General features: G+C 47.7%; 1 protein-coding gene across 5 annotated transcripts in view; it reads right to left on the bottom strand.

Moving 5' to 3' along the window:
- Nucleotides 1-18873, bottom strand: part of LOC143285072 (globin-like) — a 135755-nt gene extending 116882 nt beyond the window's left edge. For 2 of the 5 annotated variants that reach the window (XM_076592269.1, XM_076592265.1), the window contains exons 1-2: nucleotides 11986-12339; nucleotides 8174-8314 (exon numbers count right to left, since the gene is read on the bottom strand). The gene's annotated coding sequence lies outside the window, so the exon portion shown is untranslated. Of the gene's footprint in view, nucleotides 1-8173; nucleotides 8315-11985; nucleotides 12340-12388; nucleotides 12580-18726 lie in introns of those variants that run through there. The other 3 variants (XM_076592267.1, XM_076592266.1, XM_076592268.1) reach the window with 3 other exon arrangements.
- Between the last annotated feature and the right edge of the window lie 9116 nt (nucleotides 18874-27989).

Here is a 27989-nt window from a genome sequence, read left to right as displayed (position 1 = left end):
TTACCTCGGTGACTTCCCGTACAGTGATCTGCAGACACTTCATTACCTCGGTGACTCCCCGTACAGTGATCTGCAGACACTTCATTACCTCGGTGACTCCCCGTACAGTGATCTGCAGACACTCCATTACCTCGGTGACTTCCCGTACAATGATCTGCGGACACTTCATCACCTCGGTGACTCCCCGTACAGTGATCTGCAGACACTTCATCACCTCGGTGACTTCCCGTACAGTGATCTGCAGACACTTCATTACCTCGGTGACTCCCCGTACAGTGATCTGCAGACACTTCATTACCTCGGTGACTCCAGTATCACCCTGCCCACCGTGTGTGTCTTCGGGGAGTGTGGAGAGAGTGCGGAGGAAGGGTGGTGATTAGACAGATAAATGGATAGATTTTTACACACACACACACACACACACGCGCGCACGCACGCACGCACACACACACACACACACACACACACACACACACTCACACACACACTCACACACACACACACACACACACACACACACACACACACACACTCAAACACACAGTGACGGGGGTGGGGGGTGGGTGGGGACTGATTACTTACACACGACACTAAACGAGGAGACGGAGGCAAGAGACTGACGTGATGACTGGTGACAGAGAAGCAAAAAACAAAAACAAAAAAAACCCAGCAGACAGCAGTACACTGCATCACAGGTGAGTAAGACACAACACACAGACAGCACGGAGACAGACACAGACAGCAGAGAGACAGCACGGAGACAGACAGACACAGACAGCAGAGAGACAGCACGGAGACAGACACAGACAGCAGAGAGACAGCACGGAGACAGACACAGACAGCAGAGACAGCACGGAGACAGACACAGACAGCAGAGAGACAGCACGGAGACAGACAGACACAGACAGCAGAGAGACAGCACGGAGACAGACACAGACAGCAGAGAGACAGCACGGAGACAGACAGACACAGACAGCAGAGAGACAGCACGGAGACAGACAGACACAGACAGCAGAGAGACAGCACGGAGACAGACACAGACAGCAGAGAGACAGCACGGAGACAGACAGACACAGACAGCAGAGAGACAGCACGGAGACAGACACAGACAGCAGAGAGACAGCACGGAGACAGATACAGACAGCAGAGAGACAGCACGGAGACAGACAGACACAGACAGCAGAGAGACAGCACGGAGACAGACAGACAGACACAGACAGCAGAGAGACAGCACGGAGACAGACAGACACAGACAGCAGAGAGACAGCACGGAGACAGACAGACACAGACAGCAGAGAGACAGCACGGAGACAGACAGACAGACACAGACAGACAGCACGGAGACAGACAGACACAGACATAGAGAGACAGCACGGAGACAGACACAGACAGCAGAGAGATAGCACGGAGACAGACAGACACAGACAGCAGAGAGACAGCACGGAGACAGACACAGACAGCAGAGAGACAGCACGGAGACAGCCACAGACAGCAGAGAGACAGCACGGAGACAGACAGACACAGACATAGAGAGACAGCACGGAGACAGACACAGACAGCAGAGAGACAGCACGGAGACAGACAGACAGACACAGACAGCAGAGAGACAGCACGGAGACAGACAGACAGACACAGACAGCAGAGAGACAGCACGGAGACAGACAGACAGACACAGACAGCAGAGAGACAGCACGGAGACAGACACAGACAGCAGAGAGACAGCACGGAGACAGACAGACACAGACATAGAGAGACAGCACGGAGACAGACACAGACAGCAGAGAGATAGCACGGAGACAGACAGACAGACACAGACAGCAGAGAGACAGCACGGAGACAGACACAGACAGCAGAGAGACAGCACGGAGACAGACAGACAGACACAGACAGCAGAGAGACAGCACGGAGACAGACACAGACAGCAGAGAGACATCACGGAGACAGACAGACACAGACATAGAGAGACAGCACGGAGACAGACAGACACAGACAGCAGAGAGACAGCACGGAGACAGAAACAGACAGCAGAGAGACAGCACGGAGACAGACAGACACAGACATAGAGAGACAGCACGGAGACAGACACAGACAGCAGAGAGACAGCACGGAGACAGACAGACAGACACAGACAGCAGAGAGACAGCACGGAGACAGACAGACACAGACATAGAGAGACAGCACGGAGACAGACAGACACAGACATAGAGAGACAGCACGGAGACAGAAACAGACAGCAGAGAGACAGCACGGAGACAGACAGACACAGACATAGAGAGACAGCACGGAGACAGACACAGACAGCAGAGAGACAGCACGGAGACAGACAGACACAGACATAGAGACACAGCAAGGAGACAGACAGACACAGACATAGAGAGACAGCACGGAGACAGACAGACACAGACATAGAGAGACAGCACGGAGACAGACACAGACACAGACAGCAGAGAGACAGCACGGAGACAGACAGACACAGACAGCAGAGAGACAGCACGGAGACAGACACAGACAGCAGAGAGACAGCACGGAGACAGACAGACAGACACAGACAGCAGAGAGACAGCACGGAGACAGACAGACACAGACAGCAGAGAGACAGCACGGAGACAGACAGACAGACAGACAGACAGACAAAGACAGCAGAGAGACAGCACGGAGACAGACAGACAGACAGACAGACAGACACAGACAGCAGAGAGACAGCACGAGACAGACAGACACAGACATAGAGAGACAGCACGGAGACAGACAGACACAGACAGCAGAGAGACAGCACGGAGACAGACAGACAGACACAGACAGTAGAGAGACAGCACGGAGACAGACAGACACAGACAGCAGAGAGACAGCACGAGACAGACAGACACAGACATAGAGAGACAGCACGGAGACAGACAGACACAGACAGCAGAGAGACAGCACGGAGACAGACAGACACAGACAGCAGAGAGACAGCACGGAGACAGACAGACACAGACAGCAGAGAGACAGCACGGAGACAGACAGACACAGACATAGAGAGACAGCACGGAGACAGACAGACAGACACAGACAGCAGAGAGACAGCACGGAGACAGACAGACAGACACAGACAGCAGAGAGACAGCACGGAGACAGACAGACAGACATAGAGAGACAGCACGGAGACAGACAGACAGACATAGAGAGACAGCACGGAGACAGACAGACACAGACAGCAGAGAGACAGCACGGAGACAGACAGACACAGACAGCAGAGAGACAGCACGGAGACAGACAGACACAGACAGCAGAGAGACAGCACGGAGACAGACAGACAGACACAGACAGCAGAGACAGCACGGAGACAGACAGACACAGACAGCAGAGAGACAGCACGGAGACAGACAGACACAGACAGCAGAGAGACAGCACGGAGACAGACAGACAGACACAGACAGCAGAGACAGCACGGAGACAGACAGACACAGACAGCAGAGAGACAGCACGGAGACAGACAGACACAGACAGCAAAGACAGCACGGAGACAGACAGACACAGACAGCAGAGAGACAGCACGGAGACAGACAGACAGACACAGACAGCAGAGACAGCACGGAGACAGACAGACACAGACAGCAGAGAGACAGCACGGAGACAGACAGACAGACACAGACAGCAAAGACAGCACTGAGACAGACAGACAGACACAGACAGCAGAGAGACAGCACGGAGACAGACAGACAGACACAGACAGCAGAGACAGCACGGAGACAGACAGACAGACACAGACAGCAGAGAGACAGCACGGAGACAGACAGACACAGACAGCAGAGAGACAGCACGGAGACAGACAGACACAGACAGCAGAGAGACAGCACGGAGACAGACAGACAGACACAGACAGCAGAGACAGCACGGAGACAGACAGACACAGACAGCAGAGAGACAGCACGGAGACAGACAGACACAGACAGCAGAGAGACAGCACGGAGACAGACAGACACAGACATAGAGAGACAGCACGGAGACAGACAGACACAGACAGCAGAGAGACAGCACGGAGACAGACACAGACAGCAGAGAGACAGCACGGAGACAGACAGACACAGACAGCAGAGAGACAGACAGACAGACACAGACAGCAGAGAGACAGCACGGAGACAGACAGACAGACACAGACAGCAGAGAGACAGCACGGAGACAGACAGACACAGACAGCAGAGAGACAGCACGGAGACAGACAGACACAGACAGCAGAGAGACAGCACGGAGACAGACAGACAGACAGACACAGACAGCAGAGAGACAGCACGGAGACAGACAGACACAGACAGCAGAGAGACAGCACGGAGACAGACAGACAGACAGACAGACAGACACAGACAGCAGAGACAGCACGGAGACATACAGACAGACACAGACAGTAGAGAGACAGCACGGAGACAGACAGACACAGACAGCAGAGAGACAGCACGGAGACAGACAGACAGACAGACAGACAGACACAGACAGCAGAGAGACAGCACGGAGACAGGCAGACAGACAGACAGACAGACACAGACAGCAGAGAGACAGCACGGAGACAGGCAGACATAGAGAGACAGCACGGAGACAGACAGACAGACACAGACAGCAGAGACAGCACGGAGACAGACAGACAGACACAGACAGTAGAGAGACAGCACGGAGACAGACAGACACAGACAGCAGAGAGACAGCACGAGACAGACAGACACAGACATAGAGAGACAGCACGGAGACAGACAGACACAGACAGCAGAGAGACAGCACGGAGACAGACACAGACAGCAGAGAGACAGCACGGAGACAGACAGACACAGACAGCAGAGAGACAGCACGGAGACAGACAGACAGACACAGACAGCAGAGAGACAGCACGGAGACAGACAGACAGACATAGAGAGACAGCACGGAGACAGACAGACAGACATAGAGAGACAGCACGGAGACAGACAGACACAGACAGCAGAGAGACAGCACGGAGACAGACAGACACAGACAGCAGAGAGACAGCACGAGACAGACAGACAGACATAGAGAGACAGCACGGAGACAGACAGACAGACATAGAGAGACAGCACGGAGACAGACAGACACAGACAGCAGAGAGACAGCACGAGACAGACAGACACAGACATAGAGAGACAGCACGGAGACAGACAGACACAGACAGCAGAGAGACAGCACGGAGACAGACAGACAGACACAGACAGCAGAGACAGCACGGAGACAGACAGACACAGACAGCAGAGAGACAGCACGGAGACAGACAGACACAGACAGCAGAGAGACAGCACGGAGACAGACAGACACAGACAGCAGAGACAGCACGGAGACAGACAGACAGACAGACACAGACAGCAGAGAGACAGCACGGAGACAGACATACACAGACAGCAGAGAGACAGCACGGAGACAGACAGACAGACACAGACAGCAGAGACAGCACGGAGACAGACAGACACAGACAGCAGAGAGACAGCACGGAGACAGACAGACACAGACAGCAGAGACAGCACGGAGACAGACAGACAGACAGACACAGACAGCAGAGAGACAGCACGGAGACAGACAGACAGACACAGACAGCAGAGAGACAGCACGGAGACAGACAGACACAGACAGCAGAGAGACAGCACGGAGACAGACAGACACAGACAGCAGAGAGACAGCACGGAGACAGACAGACACAGACAGCAGAGAGACAGCACGGAGACAGACAGACAGACAGACACAGACAGCAGAGAGACAGCACGGAGACAGACAGACACAGACAGCAGAGAGACAGCACGGAGACAGACAGACACAGACAGCAGAGAGACAGCACGGAGACAGACAGACAGACACAGACAGCAGAGACAGCACGGAGACAGACAGACACAGACAGCAGAGAGACAGCACGAGACAGACATAGAGAGACAGCACGGAGACAGACAGACAGACAGCAAAGACAGCACTGAGACAGACAGCAGAGAGACAGCACGAGACAGACATAGAGAGACAGCACGGAGACAGACAGACAGACAGACAGCAGAGAGACAGCGCGGAGATCGACTATATATATATATATATATATATATATATATATATATATATATATATATTTAAAGCAGGGGGTGAAGTTATGATAGATGTGCTACTGAAAATCTGCAACAAGATCTGGCAAACAGGGGAATGGCCCACACCGTGGACACAATCACTGATCATCACCCTCCCCAAAAAGGGCAATCTCCAGCAGTGTCAAAACTACCGCACCATCAGCCTGATTAGTCATCCCAGCAAAGTCATGTTGAAGATCCTGCTTAACAGACTGAAACCACAAGCAGAAAACATCATTGCTGAAGAACAGGCAGGTTTCAGACCAGGAAGGAGCACAACTGAACAAATCTTCAACTTGAGGTTGCTATGTGAGAGGTACCATCAACACCAACAAGACCTCTACCACGTCTTCATTGATTTTAAGAAGGCATTTGACAGGGTCTGGCATGCAGCTTTGTGGGCTACCATGAATCTGTACAACATCAACGCCAACCTGATCAGACTGATACAGCACCTCTATGACAAAGCCACCAGCGCCGTCTACCTCAACAATAGCATCGGGGACTGGTTCAGAACCACAGTTGGAGTGAGACAAGGCTGTCTACTCTCCCCAACACTCTTCAACATCTTCTTAGAAAGAATAATGGCTGACGCACTGGAAGAGCATGTAGGAACAGTCAGCATAGGCGGCAGAACAATCACAAACCTACGTTTTGCCGACGACATTGATGGACTGGCTGGAAAAGAAGAAGAACTGGCAAGCCTGGTCAAACATCTAGACAAAGCCTCCACATCGTATGGAATGCAAATCAGTGCGGAGAAAACCAAACTGATGACTAACAACACCAACGGCATCAGCATTGACATCAAAGTCAACGACGAAAAGCTTAAAACAGTCCACAGCTTCAAATATCTGGGAGCAATCGTGTCAGATGAAGGATCTAAACCAGAAGTACTCTCGAGAATTGCCCAAACAACAATGGCACTCAACAAGCTGAACACCATCTGGAACAACAAAAACATCGCTCTCAGCTCAAAAATCAGACTGATGCGTTCCCTGGTTATTTCAATATTGCTCTACGCCTGCGAGACTTGGACCCTGACTGCGGACATCGAGAGAAGAATCCAAGCTGTCGAGATGAGATGCTTTCGTAGACTACTTGGCATCTCCTACAGAGACCACATCACTAACACGGAAGTGAAGAACAGAATCAAGCAAAGTATTGGACCCTACGAAGACCTTCTGTCCATAGTGAAAAAACGCAAACTTAGGTGGTATGGACACATCTCCCGATCATCTGGTCTTGCCAAAACGTTCCTGCAAGGCACCGTACAAGGAGGCAGAAGGAGAGGACGGCAGAGGAAGAGATGGGAAGACAACATCCGGGGTTGGACAGGCTTGACGCTCGGTGACGCCCTGAGGAAATCAGAAAACCGTGAAGAGTGGAGAGGGGTGGTGGCCAGGTCAGCAGCGGTGCCCCAACGGTCTGAACCCAGACTACGGGAGAGGTGAAGGTGAAGGTGATATATATTTAAACAAAAACTGCGTCAGTTTCAAGGTGCCGATGTGTGATCTACACATAAACCCCAACACTCTGATCAGGTCTGGAATGTCGTGCTGATGTTGGTATCTGTGGAGTTTTCGCACAATGTGAAATAGAATAAATGATAAACAAGAACAAATGGAAACCACGTAAACGTGCAGACAAACAACACTAAAGATTAGCACAAATCAAAAACAAACAAACAGACAAACGACGGGCGCAATAGGCGAGTGGTTAAAGCGTTGGACTTTCAATCTGAGGGTCCAAGGTTCGAATCTTGGTAACGGTGCCTGGTGGGTAAAGGGTGGAGATTTTTCCGATCTCCCAGGTCAACATATGTGCAAACCTGCTAGTGCAGTGCCTGAACCCCCTTCGTGTGTATACATACGCACGCAGAGGATCAAATACGCACGTTAAAGATCCTGTAACCCATGTCAGTGTTCGGTGAGTTATGGAGACACGAAAATACCCAGGATGCATGAACCACGACAGAGCCATCGGTAAGTCGATGTTGGTCGTGTAACAGAAAGAAAGACGGAAAGAAAGACAGACAGAAAGAAAGAAGAACTCTACAGAAGATATGAAGAGACATCATCCAACAGACTCACCCACAACGTGTGTGTACACACAAACTGGTGACGTGTACCCCAGCAGGGTTCACCACAATCAGTGACGTTCTCAGCACAGAAAACAACTTGTCCACCGTCTGTCTGCACAGGACTGAACGCCTCAAGCGACGCCTCCACCTTCTGAAAATAACAACATAGAACCACCACTTGTGTTGGGCATACGTTGTCTGTCTGTCTGTCTATCTATCTATCTGTCTGTCTATTTGTCTTTTGGTCTGTCTAGCTGTCTATGTATCTATCAATCAATCTATCAACCTATATATCAATCAATCAATCTGTGTGTGTGTGTGTGTGTGTGTGTGTGTGTGTGTTCCACAAAAAGTTCAGGAAAAGCTCGGGAACTCGGTCAAACCATGTCGAGTTTTCCGACAAACACCAGTGATGTCTGCAGTCAGTGTGATGGACACCAGACTTTTCCGGAGGCATTTTCTCTTACATGTGCCCTTCCATTCTTTAAAAAAAAAAAAAAAAAAAAAAAAAAAAGACAACAGGTTTCATTCATAAACGATTGAAAACACGTCAATTTTTGGCTGAAACAGGTTTTTCGAACGCATTTTTTCAGCTAGAGTGGACTTTCCTGTTCAATGTTCCGTCATACATACCATGATGATTGCGGACATTTTGTTAATTAAAGTATTAATTTTCACTTTTCACTGTCACCGTTTTTCAAGCTGTTGCTGGTGGACGCAGCCTGAAACAGCCGTCAGTGTGTTCAGTCAGAGGCCAAAGGTGGACCCAAATCAATGCACACGGTGTAATTTCTATCAACTGTTTGACGCTTTCTAGCATCTTGTGGAGCGATGGCCTAGCGGTAACGCGTCCGCCTAGGAAGCGAGAGAATCTGAGCGCGCTGGTTCGGATCACGGCTCAGCCGCCGATATTTTCTCCTCCTCCACTAGACCTTGAGTGGTGGTCTGGACGCTAGTCATTCGGATGAGACGATAAAACGAGGTCCAGTGTGCAGCATGGGCTTAGCGCACGTAAAAGAACCCACGGCAACAAAAGGGTTGTCCCTGGCAAAATTCTGTAGAAAAAATCCACTTCGATAGGAAAAACAAATAAAACTGCATGCAGGGAAAAAAAGAAAAAGAAAAAAAAAGGGTGGCGCTGTAGTGTAGCGACGCGCTCTCCCTGGGGAGAGCAGCTCGAATTTCACACAGAGAAATCTGTTGTGATAAAAAGAAATACAAATACAAATCTTTGAGGAAATGATTCATGGTAGCGGCGGGAGGATCCAAACCCCAGCCTCCGAAGTGAGGAAAGGACACCGTGACCACACATACTGAAGGGGCCTGTAGAATCATTCCGAAAAAACAGTGACAGTGTCACCAAGGTTTCCTGTTTGACGTTTTGAAAAATGATCTGGAGTCCTTCTGGTTTGCTTTTGCTTGCTTGCTTCTCTTTGGTTTGGCGATTTGTTTCTCTCTCTGGAAACTGAGAAATTCAACATTATCCTCAGTTGTTGTTGTTGTTGTTTTATTCCTCCTGTTGCTAGTACTTCTGCAGCGATCAAACTGAAATGAATTAAGTGATATAGATCTACTTTACGATCAGTTAGTAGTAGTAGGCCCAGTAGTAGCAGTACGTAGTGGATCTTGTTGCTGTATCAGAAGTAGGAAAATTAATTTCAGATTTGAACAAGACATGCAAGGCCTTCAAGACTCACCTGTGATACACACTTAAAGAAAAAAACAAAACAAAAATTATAAATATCAAAAATTAGTTTGTTGAAGTGTGTTCTCTATTCGTTATCATAATTACATACAGCTTCACGAAAAAAAAAAGAAAAAGAAAAAAAAAGAGTTTATTAAAGTGTGTTCTCTATTCGTTATCATAATTATGTACAGTTTCACGAAAAAAAGGGAAAAAAAAAGGCTTCAATGCAGATTCGAACCCAGGATGTTCGGATGAAGAATGAGTGGTTTTGTGCACTGCGCTAACGCGGCATTCAACGATAACGTCCAAGCATTTTTACTTAGGCATATGCATTTAGCGGAATAAATCGAGAACGGTAATCGAAGTGAAAACGCCGTTTGAATCATGTTCTTTTGATATATATCGGGTATTTAAGAATTTCTCTCAAGTCCGAGGTAAACGAGATGTTCCCATCGCCTGAAACACACTGCAATATGTGTCCGATTTTTATAGATCTGCAGAAATCCATGTTCAACAAGCAACGAAAGTACGACACTGTCCATTTAATTTCTCTTTTCTATTCATTCTACTTAATTCAGTTTTCAGTTTTATAGATTCATATGCATTAAAAATGTCGATGATTATTTGAGGAATTCTTTCAATTCGGCGGTAAAAAGAGACGTTGCCATCGCGTCAGGCTTTGCAACATGTTTTGTCAAGATCTGCACTGACCAGTGCCATGCAGACGAGGCAGTGAAACAGCCGATTCAGATTTTCTTTTCTGTTCATTCTCGTTAATTCAGTGTCCACTTTCGAATATTCATGTGCAGTAAACACGTCAATAATTTAGTTAGTGTCACTGCATGTGTTCTGTCCAGAATTTGTATTTCTTTGCTTTTAATTGCGAACAAGAAAAACGTTGTCATGGCGTCTCATTACAAGACGTCCGGGCAGCTGCAAGGGGGTAACAGCGTTTTCGGAATCCAGAACCAGCATCAACGAAATAAACCGTTAATGATTGGGAAATACTGTTAACATCGGGAGACGTACAACCTAGTACTGGTATGACTGTGAAGATTTTTTTACTACTATGTTTATGCCAAATTTGGTATTGGTAGACGAAGTATTTCCAGAGAAAATGGCAATGTTAAAGTTTACCACGGACACACAGGCACACAGACACAGACACAGACACACACACACACACACACACACACACAACCGAACACCGGGTTATAGCACAGACTCACTTTGTTTACGCAACACACACACACACACACACACACACACACACACACACACACACACACACACTGATGCTTCCTCTGAATCAGCACGCACGCAAAGATCCAGTCATGTGGAATCCTGCAGCTAAGAAGTGACAGGTTTATGGTGTATCAACTCCAATCCTCAGAAAGTGAAGTCAGTGGCAGCAAAGTCTCCGCTCCCAAACATTGGAGTGTTGGCCTAGAGGTAACGCCACCGCCTAAGAAACGAATCAGTGAATCTGATCGCACTGGTTCGAATCCCACAGTCCTCAGTATTCCCCCCCCCCCCGCCTCCTCCCCCCTATTCCACTGGACATTGAGTGGAGGTGTGGACGCTAGTCATTCGGAAGAGACGATAAACCGAGGTCCCGTTCGCACTGTGGTTTGCGCTTTGTGCACGCAAAAGAATCCACGGCAAAATGCTGTTGAAAAATCCATTTCGATTGGAAAATGAATGAGATTGCAGACAGAAAAAATACAACAATGACAAAATGGGGAAGCGCTCTCAGTGTAGCGACGCGCTCTCCCTGGGAAGAACAGCGCTAATTTCACACAGAGAAATCTGTTATGACAAAAGAGTAATGCAATACAATATAATATTTCTGTCCCTATAGGTTTTACAGCTAGGTTATGTATGTCCCCTTTTCTAGTCAGAAGTCTATCGCGTGTGCCGCCCCTCACTGTGAAATGCTCAATGGCCATATCCCTAGACAGATTGAAACACCCCAGTTATCTGAACCCCGCGTATCTCCCAGGTGAAATACCTGCACCTTTCATTCAAACTGAGTCCGACCGTGAGTGCCGCCGCCATTCAAAGGTTTTTTTTGGTTTTTTTATTATCAAGTCCGTGTTTATCGAAACCTCAGTGACGTGCCGTGGTCCACTAACCCTGTTTGATGGGCAATATCCACGTTGTTCCCCCTCCAGACGGGGTGAGCAGTGTTGACAACAAGGCGTAGGCCTTCAGCTCCGCCAGACACACAGTGTGGAGAAGAGTGGAAAAAACGTGGATCCGTTTGATCTACTCACAACAGTCAGTTCACACAGAATGTTGAAAAGTCGTTCCCCGAACGATCAGAGACCACTGTCACTATCGCCCTTCCCTCTCTCCCCGAAGCACTTGTCACTTCCTATCAATTATCGTCACAATAGCGATCAGGAAAGATTGCCACACACTGAGTCGGCGGTCAGAAGTAAGTCACACACATACATACATACACACTGAGTTATCGGCCGCAGTATCGCAGGCGGCCGCCACTTTATCAAAGCCCCCAACACCTGTCTGACTGACCTTGTTCACGTTAATTCGACGATCTGATATCCTTGAGACGTGTTGCAGTCCACACCGATGTCACTTGTTTTGCTGGTGGTGTTCTGCTTTTCACCATTTGTTCAGGTGTTTTTCAACCACAAGCACTGCACGCACGCACGCACGCACATGTATACACACAACACTCCCGTCACCGTTCTGCTTACCGCCCACTTGTAAGTAACTCGTTCACACTGGAACGCTGTGTTTGGGAATGCCTTCCCCTGAGATGTATGTTTACACATACAGGTCAATGTATGCCTCCTGCTGAGATAGATAGAGAAAGGGAGAGAGAAGGGGAGGGGGCTGGGCGGGGGGGGGGGGGGGGGGGGGGGTGGGGGGGGGGACACTCAACTCACTATGAAGATCATCAAAACCCCGCGCAGCGTGGCTAAAAATTCTCTCTCTCTCTCTCTCTAACACACACACACGCACGCGCACACACACAAACACGCGTACACACACGCACGCACGCACGCACAAGTACGCACACACACACACACGCGCGCACACACACACACACACACACACGCACACATACACGCATTCCCACCCCCTCCGCCCCTCCCATCCCCCCCAACCACCCCCCTCATCCCCCTCCCCACCCCCCCCACCCACCCCCACACACACACATACACGCAGCCCCCCCTCCGCTCCTCCCAACCCCCCCACCCCAACCACCCCCCTCAACCCCCCCACCCCCACCCCCTCCCCCACACACACACGCACAATCTCCCACTAGCACGCGCCGCGAATACCTTCTGTGGGGGCAGCGGGCGTGACAAAGCTGAGTGAGTGCAGTGTGGCAGTGAAAAGGGCAGGGGGGAAGTGTGTGCTCTGTTTCATGATCACAACACTCGGCATGTGGGCCTCATTGTCTGTTGTATCATATCATATTGTCTGCCACATCTTTTCTTGGCATGCTTAAAATGTTCAGTGTGTGTGTGTGTGTGTGTGTGTGTGTGTGTGTGTGTGTGTGTGTGACTGAGTGTGTGTGTGTGTGTGCGTGTGTGAGCGTGTGTGAGTGTGTGTGTGTGTGCGTGTGAGTGTGTGTGTGTGTGTGTGTGTGTGTGTGTGTGTGTGTGTGTGTGTGTGTGTGTGTGACGAGGTCATGTTCTCAGCATCGTCTTCACATCTACAGCTTCTTCATTGCTTTCGTGGTCTTCTTCTTCCATCCTGCTGGTTCATCATCTTCTTCTTCTTCCATCCTGCTGGTTCATCTTCTTCTTCCATCCTGCTGGTTCATCTTCTTCTTCCATCATTCTGGTTCATCATCTTCTTCTTCTTCCATCATGCTGGTTCATCATCATCTTCTTCCATCCTGCTGGTTCATCTTCTTCTTCCATCCTGCTGGTTCATCTTCTTCTTCCATCCTGCTGGTTCATCTTCATCTTCCATGATGCTGGTTCATCTTCATCTGCCATGATGCTGGTTCATCCTCTTCCATCCTGCTGGTTCATCTTCATCTTCCATGGTGCTGGTTCATCTTCTTCCATCCTGCTGGTTCATCTTCATCTTCCATCCTGCTGGTTCATCTTCTTCCATCCTGCTGGTTCATCTTCATCTTCCATCCTGCTGGTTCATCATCTTCTTCTTCCATCCTGCTGGTTCATCTTCATCTTCTTTCTCAGTCTGGTTCTTCCAGTCCTCGTTTCCGAGTGTTCTCTTCTAGAAGTTGCAGGGAAGAGTGCAGTTCCCCCTGTCTTTGCCATTATTACGTTGTTTCTGGATCTGTCTTGCGATTTTCACTGTCGACATCTGGCTGATTCCAACACCCCCCCCACCCCCACCCCAACCCCCATCCCCGCCTCGCCCCGCACAGACACACACCTCCTCCCCCTTGTGTGTTCTGACACACACCCGCCCCCCCCCCCTTCCCCCGCCACCTCACCGCGACATGTTCTTCCTGTTCTCTCTCCCTCCCCCTCACCCACCCCCCTCAACTCTGTGAAGAGTGGTTGGGGCACCGCACAGAACTGTTCACCAGGTCCCTCCAAGTCTGTCGTTGTGTGTCAAAGCCTGGGTCTCTGTTTCACACCTCTGACTGTAGATAACTTTCCCGGTTTTCCTCTTGTTGTTTTTCTGTTTTGTTTTGTGTTTATCAGTGTTTCTTGTTGTTCTTTTCGGTTGCTGCACGTGTTCGTCAGTTCCATGACAGCTGGCACAGATTTCACAGAGGTCGTACTTTGTATATATATATATACTACCAGATTGGATTTTTTTTTTTTTCTTTCAAGAAACAAGACAAAAACCTTTTTTTTCTTTCAAGAAACAAGACAAAATTTCTTTCTTTCTCACCCACCCCACACTTTTTGTTCAATCCTCAACCTCCACCTACCCCACCCACACCCCAACACCCACACACTTTCACTCGTATACATATATATATATTGTCGTACAGGAGGTTAACTTCATTGGAGTGCCGGTGCGCGTGAATAAGATTTTATTACTAGCCCACACTCGCTCGCTCGTTCATTCACAATGCTAAAGTGTTGAACACACGGTCCGTGGATGGAGGAGACAGGTATTGTGACAGCAAGACTCACAGAGACCATGTGAATGCTGCCCTTCTTTCTGATACGGTCTCTTTGTTATCGTCGCTTTGGTGTTAAGTGTTGATGCTTTGGGGGCTGGTTACACAGTAAGGAGTCGCTTTGGTGTTAAGTGTTGATGCTTTGGGGGCTGGTTACACAGTAAGGAGTCGCTTTGGTGTTAAGTGTTGATGCTTTGGGGGCTGGTTACACAGTAAGGAGTCGCTTTCACAGTACTTTGAAAGTATGTCTGTTTCGCGGTGTGTGTGTGTATGTATGTGTGTGTGTGTGTGTGTGTGTGTGTGTGTGTGTGTGTGGCTGTCGTCACATTCAATGCGTTGATGACAGCAGGAGATCTTGACCTTCCATGGCAGTGCTTCATGTATGACAGTCAGTTGTGTCCGACAGCGACCATCAGTGTAACAGTGGAAGAGAACGTTGTTCCGAGTATCTGGAATTTTGATGATACTGGAGAGACGCTTGCTCACGTTCCATCCCCACTCTCTCGGCCAAGAGGGTTTTTAGGACAGTCGGCGTTGTGATGGTTCCGGCCTAAATCCAACTAGCCCCCAAGTGTGCAGCACTAAAGAGCCAGTGCAATCTTGCCTCCTAGTTTGAGAGTCCTAGTCCTTCACAAAAGACTGGGCGGTGACTGACTTCCCATCGCAGTGGAGAAAGCATTGATCAGACAACTCTGTGTTTGCTGTTGACCAAACTATAAGCATGTGTCAATCCCTGGTACGAGCCGAGCATTGCGTTGCAACGGGAGGAATAAAACAAAGTACGCTTGCCATTTTGCTGCATTCTGTTTTTGTCGCGGTAAAAAGAAAGGGTGCAAGTAGAGAACAGTCATGATAAACATCCTTTGATGTTTTCCCCAGAGATGTCGACATTCTGTGTTCTGTTGACGTCCTCGTTTGGGTACGTTTTCCGTTTGGTTTTTCTTTTATATTCTTTTTCTTCCCCCTGTTTTTTTTTTGTTTTTTTTTTTTGTTTTTTTAAAATCTAGTCGTGATCAAAGAAGCTTAATGGGTGGAGCTCTCACGGCTTCCTGGTTAATTAGTGATAATAGCAGGAATCAACCTTGATTGATGATGCAGTGACCAGTGCCATTACCTACCTGGCTGTCTGTTTAATTGTGTTGTTCATCGGTTTTACGTCTTTTCATTCAGAGCGATACTAGTGGGGGAAAGAACACACACACATACACACACACACACACACACACAACCTTCCGCCCCCCCTAAACCTGGCCAAACTGCCCCTCCCCCCTTAGCACCCCCCCCCCCACCCACCCACCCCCCAACAATGAAAGAATGAAAGAAAAAAATCCGTTTTCCTTACACTTGTCGCAAACACCGACTTTTGTGGAGGGAGATAGAGACGCGATATTGACAATCAGACAGTGCTTCATTGGAACTGTGCAGATGGTGGCCTGTTTAAATGACTGACTATCTATTCATTGTGCTCTGGTGTGCTCTGTTGTACTGTATTTTTATGATCGGTTTTTGTCTTGTGTTAAACTCGGTGCAGCGCCATCGATATTTTTTTTTCTGTCTGCAATTGTACAAGTTTGCTGTCATTGTAACTGCTTTGTTTCCTTCTCCATAGGATGAAGGGAAATCATCATATTACTGTATTGTTGACATCCATGCTGGGATAGAGAGACAGCAGACAGAGGTGTGACAGACATATATATATATATATATATATATATAGAGAGAGAGAGAGAGAGAGAGAGAGAGAGAGAGAGAGGGGGAGAGAGAGAGACAGAGTCACCGTCGATGTTGTATTGTCCATTCAGCAATGAAGCCTCGTGGACAAGGGGGCATTACAAAACATAGTAATCGTGACTACGATTCCAGAAACACACACACACACACACACACGCACACGCACACAAACCAAACAAACAAACAAAAACAAACAAAAAAAAACGAACAACATGAGACAACATCTACAACAGCAAAACATATTACGAAGTCACAATTTCTCTAAATTCAAACGCTTTGCGCACAAAGATGGACAAATTCCACACATCATTTTGCCTTTTTGAAGACATCAATAAACTAAACTTGAATGCACAAGGCTGTCGGTAATAGTATTTAGCTGGAATATATGTTTCTCTAATCTCTTCAAGAGCTGGACAGCTCAGCGCAAAATGTACTTCTCCTTCATTTTCTCTTTGGCGTTAAGGGCAGATCAAATCATTATCATTAGGTTTCCTGTATATGTATGGATGAGTTGCCAAACCCGACGCACCCAACCTAAATCTTGCAGTTACGATTCTCTATTCTCTGTCCATATTTAGCAACTCTGAAAGAGAGAGACAGGGAGAGAGAGAGAGGGGGGGGGGGGGTGGGGGGGGGGGGGGGGTGACGGAGAGACAGAGAGATGGCAATGATGATGATGATGGTTACAGATGGCCAAAACTAATTACGCAGATATAACAGTGCACGAAGAATTACCCCTGCAGCGAAAAGTTGATAACGACAAGGAAAAACTGGCACTATGGTCATCTCTCTCTCTCTCTCTCTCTCTCTCTCTCTCTCTCTCTCTTTCTCTCTCTCTCTCCTTCTCTGTGTGACACATACTCATACACATACCCATACACATGCATAGATGCACACACATATAGATCTATGCTCAAATGCACACACACACACATTCATCATACATTCATATTGCACACACACACACACACACACACACACAGAATCCTCCTCCCAATCCCCACCCCCCCTCACCGAGCCCCCTCACACATGCACTGCCACCGGAATCCGACAAAAAGTCAACAAGATGACGGGTTCTTTTTAGTAGTATGTTTACACACGGCGTAAGCCAAACTGGGTCACGGAAGAAAGCCAGGCATTACAGGTAGATATATCGTGTGTATACTCTCCAGCTTCAAACACACTTGTGCACAGCTATGAGAGGACAAGTTCCGACATTCAACAAGTCATAAGAAGTTGTGTGGCTGGCGTCATTCAGGCAGGCACTGACTGTCGAGTCATGGTCTGTCCTCGAGGTGCTTCATAGTGGTGTGAAGCGGATGGCATTACTTTTTCTTCACTGCTCTCAAAGCGTCAATAAAGTTGTGCAGCGCCAGCGCGGCGCATACACATGCACACACACACGCGCACGCGAGCTACGCACACACACACTAACACACGCACACATACACTTGCACATAAACACACACACACACACACACACACACACACACACTTGCACACAAACACACACTTGCACACAAACACACTTGCACACACACACACACACACACACACACACACGGAGGGGGTATAAAGAGAGAGAGAGACACACACACATACACATTGTATATACAGAGAAGAGAGGGACAGCACACACAACACACACACACACACATACACAGGGCGCGCGCGCAGCACACACACACACACACACACACATGCCACACGAGAGAGAGAGAGAGAGAGAGAGATAATACACACCACACACACATCCCACAGGGCACGCGCGCGCGCGCGCACACACACACACACAACACACACACACACACACATGCACACGAGAGAGAGAGAGAGAAAACACACACACACACACACACACACACACACACACACACGTTTATATAAACGTACGTGTGTGTGTGTGCGTGTGTGTGTGTGTGTGTGTGTGTGTGTGTGTGTTGTGTGTGTGTGTGTGTGTGTGTGTGTGTGTGTATGTGTGTATGTGTATGTGTATGTATGTGTGTGTGTGTGTGTACCTAAAACATGAACAAAACTGAAAAAGAGAGACACTCACCACAGATAGTTCAGATTCACTGCTTTAGCCCGAAGAAGAAGACGAATCCCGAACCTTTACCGACTTGTGTCGCCCGACACATGTACATATATCACCTGCACTGTACCGTCAGCAGAGTGACATGCATGAAACAGACCACCCAGACCTGCAGTTGTCTGAAACCAAGTCAGTTTCATCACACACGGCGCAGTGAAGTCCGCTGCCAGCCAGTGTCACTCACTGTCACAAGACAACCCCCCCCCCCCTCCGTGCAGGCTTCGCGCCACCCGCCAGCTTCTGGTCTTGTCAGTTGCACGACTTGTCACATGTACGCTTGTCAATGTACGCTTTGTCCAGTTGTACAGCTTGTCACTTTATGGCTTGTCAGTTTGTACAGCTTGCCCACTTGACAGTTGTAAAGTTGTACACCCTTTGGAAATTTTACGGTTGTCAGTTGACGTTGTCTTTTGGCCGGGGTAGTAAACTTGAAAAAGGGGGCCCCTTGCAAGTTGTAACTTGTAGATTGTCACATGTAAAACCTTGTTTTTGTACAGCTTTTAATTGGGCAAAAAAATTGTGCTTGCACGGTTGCCCCGTTGTCAATTGTACAATTCCCACTTGAAAGAGCTGTCTTTGCAGCTTGTTACCGCGAAACCTTGTTTGGTAATCGACAGTTTGTCAATCCCCGGTTTTGGTAACTTCCCCTTTTCATTCCCAAGTTTTCCCTTGCAGGCTGGCCCATTTGGGCACTTTTCAGTTGCCGTTGCACTTGCCTTTTCGGGAAAAAAGTTATCCCCTTTTGACGTTTTTCATTTACAGAACCTGTCACTTGCACACATTTATTTCTAAATGTTATTTATTTCGATTTTTGGGCGGGTTTTCAAAAAAAAATTATTTCATACATTTTTTCCCTTGTACTAAGTTTGCATTTCCCCCAATCAGTCAAAACAAACGTTGTTTGACCACGTTTTCTAGTTTGCAACATTGAAAGTTTCAGCCCAGTCAGTTTGAAAATTTGGGTCATTTTTAGAACATGTCAGTTTGATAATTGCTTTTAAAGGATTGGGTTAGGTGCCGAACGGTCAATCAGAAAAACCTTCAGCAAAGGGGTTTTCCAGTTCACCTTGTAGTCCCCCAGTGGCGTTTTCACTTTGCCCAGTTGCACACCCTCGTTGTTTTACACTTGCAGTTGCACAGCCGTTTTTTTTATACCTTGCCCGTCCCACGGCTCGTTTTTTTATATTGCCCTTTCCCACAGTGTTGTTTTACACTTTGTATTGGGTACAGCTCGTTGTTTTCACACCTTGTCAGTTGAAAGTCATTGTTTTAAAACCTTGTCAGTTGCAATTTTTTTTTTTAACACTTGCCAAGTTGAAGTCGTTTTTTTTTCCCCCCTTGTCAGTACAACAGCTATTTTTTTCACGTTGTCATTTCCCAAGTTTTGGGTTTCTTCGTTTTGTCGTTGCCCAGCTGAAGTTCGTAAGAAAATTTCCCCTTTTTCCCAAAAATTTAAGGTCCCAAAATTTTTTAAAGGGGTTTTGTTTTGGGTCCTTTTAAAGTGGGGGGAGTCCATGCATTTGGTGCCCCAAAATAAAGTGTGTCACAAACATTCTAAAGTCCCCAGCCCCCCAAAAGGGAAATTTTTTAAACTCGCTGGAGAAAACAAAACACTCAATTCACACCCCTCGCCTGCCCCCCCCCCCCCCCCCCCCCCCCCCCCCCCGGGGCCCCCTTCATGTTTGTGGCGAATGCAAACCCCCACCCCCGCCCCTTCTCCCCCTCCGATTTTTTTCTCCCTCTTTTAAAAAACGGGCAAACACCCCCAACAAACCAACACACCCAAAAACCCAAAACCCTCTTATTCTTGGGGGATCCCTTTCATATTTCAGTTAAAACCTTTAAAAATTGGAAGTGACAGAATTTATACAGCCCCCTTTATCTTTTTTGTCTTGTCTCCCCTTTTGGGTTCTTTTCATTGTTTGTTTTTCTCTGTTGCCTTCTCTTTCCGTCTCTTTTGGTTTTTTTCTGTTCTCTTTTCTCTTTGTCTCTCTTTTCCCCTCCTCTCAAAAAACCCCTTTAGTTTGTTTTTAACCTGTGTTGATTTAAATAAAAGGGCCCAAACAAAAAATTTGGGCCCAAGATCAAAAACTTCTTTTCCCTTTTTTTTTCTTCTCTCGTTTCTTTCTTCTTTGTTTTCTTCTCTTTTCAATCTCCCCTTCTTTTTCTAAATTCTTTTTTCTCGGGTCTTTCTCTCTTTTTTGGGACTCTTTTTTGTCTCTCTCTCCTTCCCTCTCATCTTTCTGGCCTCTCTTCTTTAAAACTCTCTCTTTCCCCAATCTCTTTTCTCTTTTCTTTTTTTTTGCTCTTCTCTCTCTGTCTTCCCTTTCCCTCTCTCTTCTCTCTCTAAATCTCTTTTTTGTTTTTTCTTCTTCTGTCTTTTCCCCTTTTCCCTCTCTCTTTTTTCCTTGTTTTCCCACCCCTTTTTTTTAACTGAGGAAAAGTGAACTTCCCTTGTTTTAAACCACTGCTCATTCCGTCGGGGGGGGAAAAAATTTGTGTGTGGTTGTGGGTGTGTTTTTGGTTTTGTGGTGTATGTGGTTTATCTGTTTTTTGGTGGTGTGTGTGAGAGGGGAGAAGAGGGAGGGAGTTTTGTGTATATATGTGTGTGTGTGTGTGTGTTTTGGTGTGTGTGTGTGTGTGTGTTTTGTGGGGGTATGTGTTTTGTTTTTAAATCTGTTTTGGAGTGTGTGTGTGCGTGAGAGAGAGGAGAGGGGGGTGGGTGTGTGTGGTGTGTGTGTGTGTGTTTTTAAATCTGTTTTGCTTGTTGGGGTTGTGCGGGGAAAAGGGGAAAAGAGAGGTGGGGGTGATGTGAGTGTGTGGGGTTGGTGTGTGTGTGTGGTGTGTGCGTGAGGAGAGAGGAGAGGGGGGGGTTGGGTCTTGTAGGGTGTGTGTGTTTTGTGTCCCTTTGGTTCTTGTTTTTGTTTCTGTCTTGTCTTTTTTCTGTGTCTCTCGTCTGTCGTCTTTTTGTCGTTCTTTCTTTCTCTTCTCTCTATTCTCTCTCTTCTTATCTTTAAATTTACAAAATTAATCAAAAGTGTCGAATGTGGTTTTAAAATGAAAACCACAATGTGGCTCTTGTTTCCGGTTGCCGATACTGATGCCCAATTTCGTTCCCCCCCCCTTTTCCCTCCCCCTCTTCTTCTTTAAATTTTCTGTAATCTGTGTTTTGTTTTTGTGGGTTGTGTGTGTGTGTGGGGGTTTTTGGGTTGTGTGGGTGTGTGTGTGGGTGTTTTTTTCATATTTTCCTTCGGGGACTTTTTTGGTTTGTTTTTTCTCTTTTTTTTCCCCCCTTTCCCTTAATTGTGTGTTTTTTGGGCTGTGTAGATGAAAAAGGGACGTGGGGGAAAAATTTGGGAAATCCCAAAAAACAAACCCTTTGGGAAAAAAAAAAAAAAACGTTTTGGTTTGGTTTCTCTTCCCCCTCTCTCTCTCTCTCTCGCTTTTCTTCTTAGGCCCTTCTCCCTTTTTCTTTTCTTCTTCTTCTTCTCTCTCTCTCTCCCTCCCTCATTTTTCCTTTCTTCTTTTTAACCTCTCTCTCTTCCCTCTCTCTCCCCTCGCTTCTCTTTTTTCCCCCTTTCTTCTTTCTTCTCTCCCTCCCTCTCTTCCCCTCCCTTCTTTTCTTTTTCTTTTTCCCTTCCCCCTGCCTTTTTTCTCTTCTTTTGTCTTCCTCTCCTTTTTCCCTTCTTCTCATTTGCCTCCTTCTTCTTTCTCTCTCTCCCCTCTCTTTTTCTTCTCTCTCTCTTTTCCTTCTCTCTCTGTTTCTTCTTTTCCCTCTCTCTCTTTCTCTCTCTCTCTTTTCTTTTCTTGCTCTCTTTTCTTCCCTTTTCTTTTTCTCTCTTTCTCCCTTCTCTTTTTCCTCTTGCCGTCTCCTGAAGGGGGGAAAACAGGAAGGGGGTAATGGCCCCTTTTCCCGCATCCCCCGTTGTGTTGGTAAAATGTACTGAAACCCCTCAGGGGCCCGCTGGGTTTTTTTTTTTGTGGTGGTTGTTGGCTGTGTGTGTGTGTGTGTTTTGGGTGTGTTTTTATGGGGTGTGTTGTGTGGGGTTTGCGGGTGCGTGGTTTGTGTGTGTGTGTGTTGTGGTCCCTTGGTGGGGTGTGTGGTGGGGGTGCGGTGTGTGTGTGTGTGTTTGTGTGGGTGGGTGGTGTGTGTGTTTTGTCTGTGTGTGTGTGTTGTGTTGTTTTGTGTGTTGTGGGGTCTGTGTGTGTGTGTTTACTTTCTGTGTTGTGTGTGTGTGTTTTCGTGTGTGTGGGTGTGTTTGTGTGGGGTGTTGTGGTTTTGTGTGTGGGTTGTGTGTGGGTGTGTGTGCGTGCGGGGTTTGTGTGTGTGTGTGTGTGCTGCGTGTGTTTGTGTGTGTGTGTGCGCGTTGGGTTTGTGTGGTGGTGCGTGGGGCGGTGGGTGGGGTGTTTTGTGTGTGGGGTGGGGTGAGGGGGAGAGCGAGGAGAGAGAGGCCCAAGAAAAGGAAAAGGAGAAGGGGCCCGAGGGGGAAGGGTGGCATTTGGTTTGTTGCCCCCCCAATAGGGTGGGACTTGTAATTTTTGGGGAATGGACAATTTTACCCCAGGGAATTTTCGGAGAATGTGTGTGAATCAGAATGCACAAAGGAAAAATTTTTCCTTTTTGGGAAATGAAAAAAAAAAAAAAAAAAAAAAATTTTTTGGGGCCCTTAAGTTTGTGACTGGCCCTAATGATGCAGGTTTTCGGTGACACGCGTTGGAAATGAGATTTCTGTTTTTGGTATGTTTTGGGGTTTTGGTTTTGCATGACTGTGTTTGTGTGCGTGTTTTTGGGTAATGCTTTTGGGGCTTTGTTGTAGCGTGGGTATGTGTTTTGGGTCTGTGCGTGGGTTTTGGGGTTTTTTGTGGTGTGTGTGTTTGTGTGTGTGTGTGTGTGGTGGATGTGAAAGTGTGTAGGCGGGGTGGGAGAGAGGGGAAAAGGAGTGAGAGAGAGAAAAAGAGAGAGAGGGGTTAGGGAAAGTGTGTGTAAACGAAAGAAAAAAAAAGGGAAACCATGCCCAAAGGATAAAGGGAAAAAAAAAAATTGTGGGGGAAACCCAAAAAGGGGGGTGGGTGGGGGGGGATGGGGGGGTTATTTTTGGGGGGGAGGAGGGGGGGTGGGGGGGGGGGTTGTCGGGGGGTTGGGGGGGGGGAATGGGGGGGTGGTGGGGGGGGGGGGTGGGGCCCAAAATCGAATTATCCCCAAAGGTATTTTAAGAAAAGCGGGAAAGTTTCCCCAAAAACCACTGTTTCGACCCTCGACCCCGGGGGTTTTTACAGATGTGGATGTAACAACCCTCCCCTCCCCTTTTCCCCCTCCCCCAACCCCCCAAAACAAATTTTATGGATAGGAATCATGGTTTGAAAGGGTCTTTTTCACAGGGGGGTTGTGGGAGGGGGGAGAGGGGTTGGAAGAGGGGTTTTTGTTTCGGTGGGGGGGGGGGGGGGGGGAATGGGGGGGAAGAGGGGTTTTGTTTAGTTTTCGGTGGGGGGGGGGGGGGGAGATGGGTGGGAAGGGGGTTTTGGGGTTTTTTTTTTTTTTTCGGTGGGGGGAGGGGGGAGGGGTTTGGAAAAAGAGGAGGGTTTTTTTCGGTGGGGGGGTGAGTTTGGGTTTGGGGAAGAGGGGTTTTTTTCGTGGGGGGGGGGGGGGGGGGGGGGGGGGAGTTTGGTTGGGAGGGGGTTTTTTTTTTTCTTTGGGGGCTGGGGGGGGGGGGGGAGGGGGGGGGAATTTGGTGGGAAGAGGGGTTTTTTTTTGGGGTGGGGGGTGTGGGGGGGGGGGGAGAGGAAAAGGGGAAATAGGGTTTTTTTTTTGGGGGGGGGGGGGGGGGGGGTTTGGGGGGAAAAGGGGGATTTTTTTTCGGTGGGAGGGTGGGGGGGGGGGAGTTGGGGGGAAGGGGGTTTTTTTTGGGGGGGGGGGGGCGGGGGTTTTTGGGGGGAAAAGGGGTTTTTTGGGGGAGGGTGGGGGGGGGGGGGGGTTTGGGGGGGAAAGGGGGGTTTTTAAATTTGGGTGGGGGGGGGGGGAGTTTGGTAGAAGGGGGGGTTTTTTTTTCTGGGTGGGGGGACGGTTTTTTGGGGGGGAAAGGGGTTTTTTTTGGGGGGGGGGGGAATTGGGGGGGAAAGGTTTTTTTTTTGGTGGGGGGAGGAGTTGAGGGGGGGGGGGGGGGGGGGGTTTGGGGGGAGGGGGGGGTTTTTTTTCGGGGGGGGGGAGGGGATTTTTGGGAGAGGGGGTTTTTTTTCGGGGGGGGGGGGGGGGATTTGGTGGGAGGGGGGTTTTTTTTCGGGGGGTGGGGGAGTTGGTGGGAGGGGGGGGGTTTTTTCGGTGGGGGGGGGAAAAGGGGTGGGAAGAGGTGGTTTGGGTTTTGGGAGGGGGGGTTTTTTTTTTTTGGGGGGGGGGGGAGGGGATTGGTGGGAGGGGGGGGTTTTTTTCGGGGGGGGGGGGGTTTTGGGGAAAAAGGGTGGATTGGTGGTGGGGGGGGGTTTTTTTTTTTCGAGGGGGGGGGGATGTACTGAGTGGTGGGAGCCCAAAATTTAATAAAATTTTGTTTTTACCCCCAAGAATTAATAGAGGGTTTTCTATCTCCCCTTTTCCCCCTTTCCCTCTGTTCACTCTCTGTGTCAATCCGGGTCTTTCTCTGTGTGTGTGTGTTTGTGTGTTTGGGTGTGTGGGGTTTTGCCCTTCTGGTCTCTGTCTCTTGTCTTCTCTGCTCTTGTCTTTTCCTTCTCTTTTCTGTGGTGTGAGGTGTGTGTGTTTTTTGTTGATGGGTGTGTGTTGGGGGGTGTGGGGGGTGTGTGTGTGTGCGTGCGGTGGTGTCTGTGGTGATTGTGTGTGTGTTGATTGGGTGTGTGGGCGCGGGCGGTTTTGTGTTGTGTGTATGATTGTTTTGGGTGTGTGTGTGTTGTGTTGTGTGGTGGTGTGGTGCTATGTGTGTGTGCGTGCGTGGTGCGCGGGCGGTGTGTGGTGGTACGTGAATGTGATATCTGACATTTCAAATAAATCAAATCAAAAAAACTTTTTTAAATCCCATGGAAATTAAGTTGTGAATCACGGGTTTTTAAAAACCTGGAAAAAATAGGGCCCAAAAAAGAAGAGAAACCAAACTAGTCAAATAAAAAATTCCAATGGGGACGATATACAAACCCCCCATCCCCAAAACCATACTATGTTAAAAAATGGGTATTGCCAAATTTTAAAAAATTTGAAAACACCCAAAAAAAAAAAGGGTTAAGTTACAAAAAATGCATGCGCGCACGCAGACCCCACACCCCCAACATCCAACATCACACAACACAAAACACACACCACAAAACAAAACCCACACCCCAAACACACAAAACCCGTTAAGCCCTTAACGGAATTTTACCCCCATAAAAAAAAAAAAAAAAATAAAGGGAAAATAAATGGGAATCTAAAGTAAAATGCCCAAAACCAACAAACACACCCCACCAACCACCCCACACACACACCAAAAACCACTCCCACAAAACAAAAAAAGTTTTATGAATAACATATGCCCCAATAAGATTGAACATTAACATTAAATACATGAATAAAGAAAAAATAAGAAATTTTAAAAAATCATTTCCGAACCAACACACAAAAATTTGTTGTTGGCCGGGGGTTTTCAGCTCAGCCCCAATGCACCCCTTAATGTCTGCCCCTAAAACTCGTTTGTGGTGAAGTTCGGTTTTTCGTGGGGGAGGGGGCTTGGGGGGTGGGGGGTTCCCTTGTGTATTGGATTTTTTGATTGGGGCGAAGGGCGTAAAATAATGAATTAATGCTGAGATGTTCTTGCGGGGGAAAGCCCCTAAACTCCCACTTATTTTGGGACCTTTCCCTTTTAAAATGTTTCTTTAAATTTGGGGTGTCTTACGTCGGTCAAAATTGTTATCTAGTCTGTCAGTCAGTTTTCTATTGTGCATGTCACTAAAGGTGTCTTGTCTTATACCACCACCCCACCCGCTTTCCTAATGACTTTTTCCACCAGTCTTTGTCATGTTTGGTCAGGTTTCCCCCCCAGACACGGCCTCCGTATGTTAAAACACTACAGACAACGATGTGTTAAAACATTTGGAGCATCTGCTTGCATACATTAAAAGATTTCATTTTTCTAAGACCAGTACATGCGACTGTTGCCTCTTTTTAATGAGTGCAGTTGGTTTTCATTCTCCAGACAGCTTATTGTCGATTACTCACACCGAGATATTTGTATGAGTCTACTTGTTCGACACACTTCATTTTTTGTGATGATTTTACTTAAAGTTGATTTCTTTTATTCTGAAGTCGATTACAAGCTCTTGGTTTTGCCAACATTCAGCTCAAGGAAATCTTCTTCACACCAGTTCACAAACCTGTCAATTTCTCTTCGGTACGTCAGTGTCATCGTCCTCAGTAATAAGTCCCTGTCAGTTGCGGAGTCATCTGCAAACTTAACGAGGGGACACGAATTGGTCCAGACTTCTGCATTCAGCCGTATACAAGGTAAAAGAAAAGGCCCGAAGAGGACTGTACCTTGTGGTGCACCTGTGTTTGTGGAAAGAGACAGTAGACATAAACTCATTTAATTTTACAAACTGAGGCCTTTTAGTAAGATAGTCTAAACCCATAAAATCGTCGGAAAAGCGAGTCCCATGTGCATCAGCTTTCTTTGCTAAGAGGTGAGGTTGAATTGTATTAAAAGCACTAGAAAATCAAAGAACATCAAGCGGACACAGGTATTTGATTTGCTCTAGGTGTCTCATAGATTTTGTTCAAGACAAACAGTATTGCATCACTCCGCTACATACTGTTTCTCCTGTATGCAAATTAGCAAGGGGTCTAAAAAATGGTATTCGACAGACTCCTGCAGATAGACAAGTATCACTCTCTCCAAAAACTTTCATCACAGCAGATGTCAGTGCTACAGGACGGAGGTCATTCATACATGAAACATGTGTCTTTCCTTAGGTACAGGTATAATGCAGGAAGTTTTCCAGATAGATGGTATTTTGCATTCACTAAGAGACTGATTAAAAATAATTGTTAAAATCTGGTAGAGCTGAGCTGCCCAGTATTTCAGTGTATTTGATCGGACATATCAGGACCAGGCTGCTTTGTTTGGTTTCACTCGTTTTAATTCCTGAAAGCACTTCCTCTTCAGACACACACAACTGCCATTCGTCCCTACTTAACATTTAAAATATCCACTTAAATCATGTCTATCTGCGCTAAACATCGTGACAATCAAAACCGA

Source organism: Babylonia areolata, chromosome 8 (genome assembly GCF_041734735.1).
Source record: "Babylonia areolata isolate BAREFJ2019XMU chromosome 8, ASM4173473v1, whole genome shotgun sequence".
NCBI lineage: Eukaryota > Metazoa > Mollusca > Gastropoda > Neogastropoda > Buccinidae > Babylonia > Babylonia areolata.
Note: the sequence above shows the minus strand (reverse complement) of the source record. Positions and strands in the feature narration are given on the sequence as shown.